The sequence below is a fragment of the Scylla paramamosain genome, chromosome 18 (genome assembly GCF_035594125.1).
Source record: "Scylla paramamosain isolate STU-SP2022 chromosome 18, ASM3559412v1, whole genome shotgun sequence".
In the NCBI taxonomy this organism is placed as follows: Eukaryota; Metazoa; Arthropoda; class Malacostraca; order Decapoda; family Portunidae; genus Scylla; species Scylla paramamosain.
The window spans coordinates 5,170,001-5,180,891 of NC_087168.1; the positions used below are offsets into that span (position 1 = coordinate 5,170,001).

Below are 10,891 nucleotides of genomic sequence, written 5' to 3' on the forward strand. Positions count from 1 at the left end.
GGAATGTGTGCGGTGGGTGCTGCAGCTTGGTGTAGCGAAGCGAAGGGTTACTGTATGAGAGGGTAGCTCCGTGCACACACGTTCCTACACACACACACACACACACACACACACACACACACACACACACACACACACGCTCCTACACACACACACGCTCACACACACACACACACACACACACACACACACACACACACACACACACACACACACACACACACACACACACACACACACACACACACACACACACACACACACACACACACACACACACACACACACACACACACACAGTAACAATCATACACTTATACGGGCAGATAGACAAACTGACAAACATAGATAGATAGATAGGTAGACAGACAGACGGATTGTTGGATTAATAGATAGATGGACAGACAGGTAGATAAACGGATAGATGGATAGAAAGACAAAAGTAAATAGATAGATAGACTGATAGACAGACACATTAGTCAGAGACGTGGTGACGTAACACGCCCGTCTAGTCACCAAGAGATTCAGGTAGGGAACAGGTGGAATGAACAGGTGTGATGGTGTATTGTTCCTGCCTCCTACAGGTCATACGTTCGCACTACCCACGCCTTTGAATAGTACGTTATGTGGTTTTCTCTGTGAGGTACCTTCATTTTACTAGATTTCTGTTTTTTTTTTTTTTGTTTTTTTTTCGCTAATTGTCACCATAGCCGGGGTATGAAATTCGCTTAATCAGTCCATCAGTCAATCAGTGTTCTGTCAAGCCTCTGCTGACCTGACGAGTATTGGGTGTGAGCGTGGCCACTAGCTCTCCCCTACAGCTTGTGTGTGTGTGTGTGTGTGTGTGTGTGTGTGTGTGTGTGTGTGTGTGTGTGTGTGTGTGTGTGTGTGTGTGTGTGTGTGTGTGTGTGTGTGTGTGTGTGTGTGTGTGTGTGTGTGTGTGTGTGTGCGTATGTGTGTGTCAGACCGAACAGCAGGTAGACAGGTGGGTGGATGAATGAATAACAAATACAGACATATGGACAGAAACACACATACACACACACACACACACACACACACACACACACACACACACACACACACACACACACACACACACACACACAACGTCATGCGTTACCTGGGCAGAACACATAGTACATCACTATTGAAGGCGTTCCCTTTGACGAGGTGGACCCGGAGGACATAGAGAGAGAGAGAGAGAGAGAGAGAGAGAGAGAGAGAGAGAGAGAGAGAGAGAGAGAGAGAGAGAGAGAGAGTGTGTGCAATATTCATGGACATTCGTAGACGTCGTGTCGGTATTTTTCTAACTGATATTTCTTCCCTTAAGTAATGGAAGTGTTGATATATGACCATTTTTTACCATTCCTCTGAAACATCTAATATGGAGTAATGAATTTGTCACCCGCGTTCTTGTCCAGCTTCTCTTTTATTTCCCAAAACTTGTCAGGTTTCTTTCACTTTCTTACGTTGAATACTCAAAGATTCCCTCCTTTAACCCTTTGACTGCTAACTGGTAAATCTCTCTTTAATTGCTAATCACTCTGAGACGTCTTTACTTGTTCTACCGCCACCACCACCAGTCTTTGAACTGCGTATAAATTGCAAAATCTATTCTTTTTAAACTCCATAATTTCTTGCTTATAGATGCTTATAAATATTTCCTGCCTTGCTTCTGGTGCTGTGAACTGTTGCATGCCGCGGTTGTGTGCGGAAGAATTATTTCGTTATTTTTTTTTCTTTTCCTTTCACTTGTGGTCCCTAAACTTCACTCTCTTCTTTCACTCACTTATGATGAATACTCTAAGATTCTTTAACAGTCTGTGGTTGTCGCCTTTGGGTGTCAGCGAATCACCGTCTCCACCTCCGCGTCTTCTGCCACACCCATCACCAGCGTGCCTTCCTTCAGTCCATCCATGAACCTTCCCTCTGATCCTGCCCTCTTCCCCATGGCTGTTGGTCCATCTCCAGCATCTTCCTTCCCACGCACACCATTCCTCACCTCTTCTCTGCACGTGGCCATACCACCTCACTCTCACCGCTCTGTCTTTGTCCCCAGCCTCACTCACGGGCGTTGTATCTCGAATATGATTTTTCCTTCGTCCTTGTCACTCTGAATAAAAAAAAAAAAAGGAAAATCAGCTGTTCTTTGACTTATAACGCTGCGTCCTGTCTCTTCATATTAGGTGTGGGAAAGTTACACTGGGATAGGTTTAAAAAGACCGTGATTTATGTTTCCTTCATTAAAAAAAAACAAGATATAAGGAACTGTAAAAATAAGAATAAAAGAAAGAATAAGACCAATATAACGGTGAATTACTCAGTTGGTTTATATCAAGGACACTGAGAAACAACAGAGAGAGGTGAGAAACAGGTGAACGGTGAGACGGAGGAGGAGGAGGAGGAGGAGGAGGAGGAAAGATTAACGAGGTGTATGAAAGGAGAAGGATGAGGAGGTGGAGATGAATGTGGAGGAGGAGGAGGATAAAGGTAAGTGGGATTAAGAAGAAGAGGAGAAAGAGGAAGTGAAGATGCGGAGGAAGAAAGAGTAGGAAGAATAAAAAGGAGAAGAAGGAGGAGGAGGAGGAACATTAGGAATAGGTAAAGATAAGCTAGAGGGAGTAGGAGGAGAAAGAAGACAAAAAAAAAGAAAAGGAGGAGGAGGAGGAGGAGAAAAAGGAAGAAAAGAGAAAAAAAAAGAAAAAAAGTAAAAGAGGTGAAAGAGGAGGAGGAGGAGGAGGAGGAGGAGGAGGAGGAAGAGGAATGCTAATCAAAACAGTGGAATAGTGTCTTAAATGTAAAGCAAGCGCGTTGATAAAAATTCCTGCAGAGGAGACGAGCTGATTAAGGTTAAAACTCCAAGGAATGAGAGAGCGAACTGAAAGGGAAGAGTTGTTATGACAGTCCACTCTGGAACTGTCAAAGAAAACGAGTTGATGAAGCGTTGTTAAGTTTGTTTCATATTGAGATGTGTTTTACTTCATTATTTTTCTCTCATATATCTGCTTCTATCCCTTCCTCCTTCCCTTTCCCATGTGTTTTATTCTTCCTCCTCATTTACTCTCTCGCCTCTCCATTCCCTGTGTGTGTGTGTGTGTATGTGTGTGTGTGTGTGTGTGTTTTAGGAACATCTCATCATAATTTTTAATTATCTGCCGCATAACAAAAGCGTGTCCTAATATTTTTGTTTATATGGCAACATAAAGTCTCTCTCTCTCTCTCTCTCTCTCTCTCTCTCTCTCTCTCTCTCTCTCTCTCTCTCTCTCTCTCTCTCTCTCTCTCTCTCTCTCTCTCTCTCTCTCTCTCTCTCTCTCTCTCTCTCTGTGTGTGTGTGTGTGTGTGTGTGTGTGTGTGTGTGTGTGTGTGTGTGTGTGTGTGTGTGTGTTAGGGAAGGTTTGCTTCATTACAACTTATTTCACACACACACACACACACACACACACACACACACACACACACACACACACACACACACACACACACACACACACACACACACAGGTAAGTATAATGAGGTAAGTAATTATAACATGAAGGGAAAGTTCATTAATTTGATCGGGAAATTTGCAGATGAAGGGAAGCTGTTTGGGGTGGACGTATTTTTGCGTGCAGTCGATCAACACTTTGAGTGTTGACACGAGATCTTATTAAACTGTTTGACGAGATGCGCCAGTGATGGCGGCGGCGTGACGACCAGCAGGGAGAGAGAGAGAGAGAGAGAGAGAGAGAGAGAGAGAGAGAGAGAGAGAGAGAGAGAGAGAGAGAGAGATGCAAAACAGCTAGAATGAGATAGAACTAATTGACAAATATGTAGATAACCAATAGAAATGAAACTAAGTAACAGAAGGACAGACAAGATAGACAGACAGATAGATGAACAGATAGACAGAAATAGAAGTGACTGGCAGGTAGACAAGCAGAATAGACAGACAAGACATAGAGACAAGACATAAACAGATATATAGACAGACAGAAGACGACAGCAAGCATACAAGACGCACAGATAGACAGATTGCTTGACTGACAAACAGACAGACAAAACAAACATGTCCTTATAGACAGGATGAAATTTAAAGCTTTTCGTCTTATCATCTCACCTCTAATTGACTCTTCCGCTCCCCTCTCTCACCGCCGCAATGTTGTATCTCTTTGTATTTTCTTCCTTTTTTTTTTTTACTTCTTTTTTGTCTTTTCTGATCTTGCTAACTGCATGCCTTCTCTCCTATTCTGTCCTCTCTAATGCAAGAGTTAATCAGCATTTTCAATCATTCATTCCTTTTCTGGTAAACTCGGGAACTTCCTGCCTCCTTTTGCATTTTCTCATTCCTGTAACTTGAACGTTTCAAGAAGGAGGTTTCAAGAAACTTACCCCGCAATTATGTATTATGGTTTTTAATCTCTCTTTAGAGACTGGGTCCTTTTTCCACACTTTCTGTTGTCGTTGGCCGATGCTCTATAGATGCTTATATAGATAATGGATAGATAGATAGCTAGGTACGTAAGTTGATGGGTAGATAAACAAATAGGTAAATACAGACAAACTGCTAGCTAGCTAGCTAGATAGATAGATAGATAGATAGATAGATAGATAGATAGACAGACAGATAGGTAGGCAGATAAGTAAATAGATAGATAGAAAAGTAGATAGACAGATGGATAGATAGATAGATAGAAAAGCATATATATATATATATATATATATATATATATATATATATATATATATATATATATATATATATATATATATATATATATATAGATAGATAGATAGATAGATAGATAGATAGATAGATAGATAGATAGATAGATAGATAGATAGAAAAGTAGATGAATAGATAAACTGATAGGTACATAGGTAGGTAGGTAGGTTAGTGGGTAGATAGATAGTGAAACTTACAGACGGTTAGGTAGATAGATAGATATATTTGATTAATAAAATAAATAGATAGATAGACAGATAGATAAAGACAAACACAGAGACAGACAGACAGACAAACAGAGACAGGCAAGGAGGCATAGATAAACAGATAGATAAATAGGCAGACAAACAAACCGAAAAATACAGGAACAGACAGAGAGACAACCAACCAGACAGACAGACAGACCGGCAGGCAGGAGGGCAGGCAGGCAGGCAGGCAGGCAGGAAGGCAGGCAGGCAGGCAGGCAGGCAGGCAGGCTTATACAGGTACGTATCTTGGTACCAAAAAGACCAAAGGACTACCATAGGCTAAGTCAGCTCTGCCCGGGGCTCCTGCAGGTTGAGTTCCGCTCTGGTACACCGTATGTGGATTGTTTTGCTATAAAGGGATTCTCTTCCCGGGCGAAAGTACCCGAGGCCAGGCTGGAAATATTCGAGTCTGTAGCCCTCGGTGATGCAACTTAACGACCCCGCTGAATAAATAGTAGCTGGCTGGATGGGTGGGTGGGTAGAGAGAGAGAGAGAGAGAGAGAGAGAGAGAGAGAGAGAGAGAGAGAGAGAGAGAGAGAGAGAGAGAGAGAGAGAGAGAGAGAACAATACTCTGCTACCACATTCACAACCGGAATGGCCGCGTGGAGAGGTTGAAGGAGGCAAAGCAGACACAGAGCTGGATGAGGAGATGAAGCAGGAAGGTTTGGAGCAGTGGCGTGGAACAGACGGGCAGCAGACAGGTGCGTGGAGGTTGGGGAAGTGGTTGTGGTGACGATAATGATGATGATGATGATGAAACGTGCCAGGCCATAATGTTCTGGTTTTGAATGCTATAACCAGTGGCCGCCTATTTCCCTGCCCCACTCCCATACTTTTCTGAAATGAGACAATATTCTGTAGTGCAGCAAACGTTTTTGTGACTTACACTTGGGAGTTGTAAGATGAGAGGGCGTTTCTTTTTTTTTTTTTCTTATTTAGCCAAACTTCGCGATGCATGAAGAGCTTAGAATCAATATTATTATTACTATTTTGTCTATCTATTTATTTTCAGGTTAGTGTAATTCATCAGCCTCGCGAGTCAGCGTGTCTGTAGCTGTTTGGTTTTCTTTTATGTACAATACCGTTGCCATAAATCGTACACACAGGTGCACTGTTTCTGATTTGTGCCATGGATAAGAAAAGTGTGCTTCCATGTATGTTGTGTTCGACTCTGTTCTCCCTCAGGTGGCCAGGCGTCTGCAGCAGCAAAGGCGTGTGTTGCACTGCACGAGACTTGTTAAAGGCTCGTGCTTGCGTTACATTAAAAAGAAAATTGGGATGTAGTATTTTTTTATGCTGCTTCAGACGCCTTATTATGCATTGCTCCTCATCTTTAATGATTTGCTTCCCCCCCACAGTTTACGAAGAGGCGAAAGATTTAATTATACACAGATTCATTAAAACCTTCAAGTGCTTTCAGATATTTAATGAGGTTTCCTTGTAGACGCATCTTTTAGCAAGAAGTCAAAGTGGAGGCGGCCTTCTTTGGACCTTATTCTGAATCACTCTTGGCTACTCCTCGATTACTTTCAAAAGGCTCTAATTGAAGTGACACGGATTTCTAAGAGTGATTTTTAATGTTCTAGTGACAGATCAACAAGATTTTGTATATGGTAAATGAAGAAACACTCCTAAGAACCCGGCTATTCACCTCTGTGTCTTAAAAAATAATCGTGGTGAGAGTGCAAAGTGTTTCTAAGTATAGGTGTTTGTGGGGTGTGCTGGCTCGCTGTTTTTTTGTTTTTTTTTCTGCTGTTCCAGAGTGTAATGTGGATAACTTGTTATGATATTTCTTTCGTCTCCTTTTCAGGTAAGTGATGTGATTCAGTGTGTTAGCGCTGCTGTCTGCCTCGTCTTACTGTGGACAGCTGATGTAAAGTGAGCCTCTGGTACTGATAGTCGTGGTCCAGTTGAGATCAAGCCGAGTAACCTTCGTTTGCTCGTCTTAATCCATGCAGTCAGCTGAGAATCCATGAGATCTCATATTCTGTACAGAGTTTGAGGGGAAACACTAAACACAAGGGGGGGGGTGACATTTGCTATTCAACTGGTGACATTGACTGTACATGATTTGATCCACCTGTATGTAAAATGAGCCACTGATACGAATAAGATTATTTCTAGCATACTCAGAATCAGAATTCTTCATCTCTTATGCGATGGTGGTATAGTGGTGAGCATAGCTGCCTTCCAAGCAGTTGACCCGGGTTCGATTCCCGGCCATCGCAAAGAAGCTATGTTTTTGTCCTTAGTGACTTAAAGTTAACTCTTCTTGGTGACTTTAATTTACCGGTGACGTAGTGGGGCGAACCGCTCTCCTCGCACCTCGGACACGATCTGTATGATAACTTTAAAAATCGTTAATTTACTCAATTTACACAAAACCCGACGCGCGGTAACTACATGTTCGATCTCGTGCTTGCTGCGAAAGAAGAATTAGTAAAAAATCTGAATGTTGGCGAGGAGTTCAGTAATAGCGACTACCGCGTTATCACCGTTATAAACTTCATGGCCGAGGAGTCAAATAGAAATAAAGAAAAGTTCCTGACTACAGAAAAGCAAACTTTTGTAAATTCAAATCAGTGCTTAAAAATCGACTGGAGTCACTTATGTACCACCAAATATAGTAATGATAAATATCTAAAAGTTGTGCAAGAATGCGTGCCTCTGGAAAATCGTAGTCCTACTTAATTAGGCACGGGTCGAAAACGAGCCACCCTTGTCGTTTTTTATTTATTTATTCTTTTTTTCAAATAAAACAAAATTCTAAATAAGAGGTAGTTTTAGGAAATTAGTCTTACTATGTCATTCAAAATTTCATTAGGAACGACCGTGTAAAAAAAAAAATGCAACAAAATCGGTCTCATCTATGATATTTTATCGTTTTCGTTTGATCGCTCGCGAAACAATACGACATGCCGACGGTCACCACCTTGCCAGCCGTAGGATAAATTTCCCCGTGTGTGTGTGTGTGTGTGTGTGTGTATGTGTGTGTGTGTGTGTGTGTGTGTGTGTGTGTGTGTGTGTGTTTTGGTATATATTTTTAGCGTAGTTATTATCCTCTTTCTTGCAGTATTTGACGTAAAAATATAAGAACATATAACTCGTAAGTCATAAGGGATAACAGAGTGAGTGTTGCTGATCGGGCGATCCCGTCTGATCCATCACAATCAGGCAGTGTGATCAGTGTGTGTGTTTGTGTGTTTTACTTTCTCTTCTTCGTTTTCTCACGATAAATCTACGCATAAAGACATGATGTGAGTGCTAAGTTAGTGCAGTGCACTATACTAATTAGAAAATTGAAAGTATAATTCCAGAAATTTCTGAGGCTTTGAAATAATGAACTCTCCTCACACATCAGAGTAACAGATTCCTTTGAAATTATTTATTTATTGATCTATTTATGTATTTATTATTTATTTATTTATTTATTTATTTATTTTGTATGCGCGTTGTTTATTGGGCCAAAACAAATATACTTAAGAAAGACTTTTCATGGAAGAGTTTGGTCACTCAGTATTTGATGCAGTAGTGTCTGTTAATAGATTTGGACTTTGACTTGCAAACCTAACTTTTAACAACGTTGATAGCAGACATCAGAGATGGCTGCATTACCGGTTTGGTGCGGTCAGGCATCTTAAAAAAAAAAAAAAAAAAAAAGACCGTGTCTATTCAGTGTTGGAGCCTGGTGACTTGGCCATTGATTAAACCTTGTATTCTTGTAGAAATCAAATAGGATTTAGGGAGTACAATAAGAACAAACTTAAACACCTGCCGAAACGATAATTACTCCCAGTGAGGTCTAAAGCACTGTTCAGGGGGTGCTGTGAACTTATCATTAAACCGAGCTGTGACCTCACTGAACGTTTCCCTTTGTGTCTCACAACACAAAAGGGCAGTCACAGCCTGCCCTCTAAAGACAACTCTCTTCCTCCACACAAGACTACAAGCACCTAATAACACACACACACCCTTCACTCAAAAATTTTAAAATCATCATGGCGACCCCTACACCAGCCTCGGAGTCCCCATCTGGGGAGGGGACCATAAATGTCCCCAGGTCGGACTGCCTTTCTGTCGACGATCCTAAGTGTCTTGACACCCCCCTCAACTTTTTCTTCATTAACTTCTGCAACATTCGCGGTCTAAGATCTAATTTTCAATCTGTAGAACACCACCTCTCCTCTTCTAAACCTCATCTTCTTTTCCTCACTGAAACTCAGGTGTCTGAGGCAACTGAAAGTAGCCCCTTTTCTGTTCCCTCCTACTTTCTCTATCTTCATTTTCGATCCAAAGCTGGATGCTGCGTTTATGTGCGCAATGACTTAACCTGCACTCGTGCCCACACTCTTGAATCTTCCGAGTTTTCCACCATCTGGCTACGACTACAGAGTCACTCTCATACTAAATTTATCTGTGCTGTATACCTCTCACCTAACTCCTCTCACTATAAGAAATTTTTTTGACTACTTAACTTCCTAAGTGGAGCACATTCTGACCCTCTTCCCTTTTGCAGAGATCTCCATTCTTGGAGACTTCAATGTTCACCACCAGCTTTGGCTTTCCTCTCCCTTCACTGACCATCCTGGTGAACTAGCCTACAACTTTGCTATCCTCCATGACCTAGAGCAATTGGTGCAACACCCTATTCGTATTCCTGACCGTCTTGGAGATACGCCCAACATTCTTGATCTTTTCCTGACCTCTAATCCTTCTGCTTATGCTGTCACCCTTTCTTCTCCGTTGGGCTCCGATCACAATCTCATATCTTTATCTTGTCCTATCGCTCCAATCCCTCCTCAGGATCTCCCTAAGCAAAGGTGCCTCTGGCGTTTTGCCTCTGCTAGTTGGGGGGACCTGAGGAGGTATTTTGCTGATTTTCCTTGGAACGACTACTGCTTCCGTGTCAGAGACCCGTCTTTGTATGCTGAGCGCATAACAGAGGTGATAGTGTCTGGCATGGAGGCGTACATTCCTCACTCTTTTTCTCGTCCTAAACCTTCTAAACCTTGGTTTAACACAGCTTGTTCTCGTGCTATACATGACAGAGAGGTGGCCCACAAAAGGTACTTAAGCCTTCCATCGCCAGAATCTCATGCACTTTATATTTCTGCCCGGAACCATGCCAAGTCTGTTCTCCAACTAGCTAAAAACTCCTTCATTAACAGAAAATGTCAAAACCTTTCAAGATCTAACTACCCTCGTGATTTCTGGCATCTAGCCAAAAATATCTCCAGTAACTTTGCTTCTTCTTCTTTCCCTCCTCTATTTCAACCAGATGGCACCACTGCTATCACATTTATTTCTATAGCCGAACTCTTCGCTCAAACCTTTGCTAATAACTCTACCTTGGACGATTCTGGGCTTCTTCTCCCTCTCCTCCATCCTCTGACTACTTCATGCCACGTATTAAAATTCTTCGCAATGATGTTTTCCATGCCCTCGCTGGCCTAAACCCTCGGAAGGCTTATGGTCCTGATGGGGTCCCTCCTATTGTTCTCCGAAACTGTGCCTCCGTGCTTGCACCTTGCCTAGTCAAACTCTTTCAGCTCTGTCTGTCAACATCTACCTTTCCTTCTTGCTGGAAGTTTGCCTACATTCAACCTGTTCCTAAAAAGGGTGACCGTTTTAATCCCTCAAACTATATATATATATATATATATATATATATATATATATATATATATATATATATATATATATATATATATATATGTATATTGCATCATGCAGAGAGAGAGAGAGAGAGAGAGAGAGAGAGAGAGAGAGAGAGAGAGAGAGAGAGAGAGAGAGAGAGAGAGAGAGAGAGAGAGAGAGAGAGAGAGAGAGAGAGAGAGAGAGAGAGAGAAACATGTGTGGAATATTACAAAAAAAATAAATAATAAAAATACTTATACATCCATTTCAAAATATATTTTTATATTTAAGTACTGTCAA

The 10,891-nt window shown here is 41.7% G+C and overlaps 1 non-coding gene across 1 annotated transcript; it reads left to right on the plus strand.

Annotated features, from left to right (window-relative positions):
• The first annotated feature begins 7,110 nt into the window (after window positions 1-7,110).
• Window positions 7,111-7,182, plus strand: Trnag-ucc (transfer RNA glycine (anticodon UCC)). The gene has a single exon. It is a non-coding gene; the product is annotated as a tRNA-Gly (tRNA).
• Window positions 7,183-10,891: the final 3,709 nt, after the last annotated feature.